Here is a 1932-nt window from a genome sequence, read left to right as displayed (position 1 = left end):
TTAAATTCCTCAAAATGGAGAACCCAATCATCTCGTCTTCAAAAAAATTCAACTTTTCCAGTTCTCCTCCAAAAATTCCACATACCAATTACATTGACAATCTACAAGAGAAATCAAACAACTCCATACTTTAATCATCAAAACAAGGCCTCTCCAAACCCAACTCATCTGCTCCAAAGTACTATATTTTATCAACCCTATTCCCCTGAAAGCCTTAACTACGCCAGAGAGCTTATCAACCACTTGGACACTCCTCGTTTGCAGCTTAATTTTTACAATTCATTAATCCAAGCACTTTCCAGTTCCTCACAAAGCATTGCATTGTACAGGGAAATGATAACTGAAGGTATTTATCCTGACACTTGTACTATTCCTTATGTTCTGAAATCATGTGTCAATTTCCGTGCCCTTGAAGAAGGCAGACAAATCCATGCACATTCCGTTAAGTTTGGGCTTAGTTCCAATGTTTATGTTTTTAACACCCTGATTCGTCTTTATGCTATTTGTGGGGTTACTCAATATGTTAAGGAACTGTTCGATCAAAGTCCTGAGAGAGACTTGGTGTCTTGGACCACCCTTATTCAAGCTTTTGTTAAAATGGGTTTTGCTAAAGAAGCCACTCGGGCTTACTTTGATATGTGCAGAGCAAATTTACAACCCGATAAGAGGACGCTTGTTGTCGTCCTTTCGGCTTGTTCTAGGCTAGGAGACTTGAGTTTAGGCACCCGAATTCATGAGAATATATGCGATGTTCATGATGTTTATTCCGATGTTTTCGTTCGCAATGCATCGGTTGACATGTGTATGAAGTGTGGTGATACGGACTCTGCGCTCCAGTTGTTTGAGAAAATGCCTGTGAAAAATGTGGTTTCCTGGAATTCCATGATATCTGGTCTAGTTCAGCAAGGACAATTTAAGGAAGCATGCATGTTTTTCATGATATGCAAGGGATAGGTCTTAAGCCCGATAGTGTTACTCTTGTTGCCGTTTTGAATGCTTGTAGTAATCTTGGGAAGCTCGAGTTAGGAAAGTGGGTTCATGCATATATTGATAAAAATCAAATCAAGGCAGATGGGTTTATAGGGAATGCGTTGGTGGATATGTATGCTAAGTGTGGAAGCATAGAACAGGCTTTCGGTGTGTTTTGAGGAATGGAATGCAAGGATGTCTTTTCTTATACTGCCATGATCGTCGGATTCGCGATGAATGGAGAATCTGAGAGCGCATTGGATATCTTTGCAGAGATGCCTGTGGTGGGCATCAAACCGGATGAAGTGACATTCGACGGTGTTCTTTCGGCATGTAGTCATGCAGGAATGGTAGGGGAGGGTTGGAGACACTTTGAGGACATGTCAGGAGTTTATAATTTGGAACCTCAAAAGGATCACTATGGTTGTATGGTTGATCTTTTAGGCCATGCTTGACCAATACGCTAAGCAGAAGAATTTATAGCAAACATGCCAATTGAGCCTGATGCGTTTGGTTGGGGTGCATTACTAGGAGGTTGCATAATTCATGGAAAAGTTGAGCTTGGGGAAACCGTGATGAAACAACTCGTAGCTATCGAACCTGAAAGAGACGGTGTATATATACTCATGTCGAACATCTGCAAATAGATGGAAAGATGCTCTAAAATTGAGGAAGGCAATGAAAGAAAGAAAAATGAAGAAGGCTCCAGGATGTAGTTTGATTGAAGTCGATGGAATTGTTCACGAGTTCCGAAAGGGAGACAAATCACATCCTAGAAATGAGGAGTTAAGGAAGTTGTTGGCAGAAATGGCAATTCACTTACAGAACCATGGTCAACTTCCTACTGGCAACTTTATAACTTGATACAGCTTGCGTCGATAGCAGAAAAACGGAGGCAGGGAGGCGTATCTGCTTGGTTTTCTCAGAAGACTGCGTTCTTCAAATAAGCTGCAGGTTGTGAAA

The 1932-nt window shown here is 41.2% G+C and overlaps 1 pseudogene; it reads left to right on the top strand.

Annotated features, from left to right (window-relative positions):
* On the top strand, window positions 1-1932 carry LOC120212002 (annotated as a pseudogene).

Source organism: Hibiscus syriacus, unplaced genomic scaffold, assembly GCF_006381635.1.
Source record: "Hibiscus syriacus cultivar Baekdansim isolate YM2019G1 unplaced genomic scaffold, ASM638163v2 tig00109991_pilon, whole genome shotgun sequence".
Classification (NCBI taxonomy): Eukaryota; Viridiplantae; Streptophyta; class Magnoliopsida; order Malvales; family Malvaceae; genus Hibiscus; species Hibiscus syriacus.
This window is presented reverse-complemented; position numbering and strand designations above follow the sequence as displayed.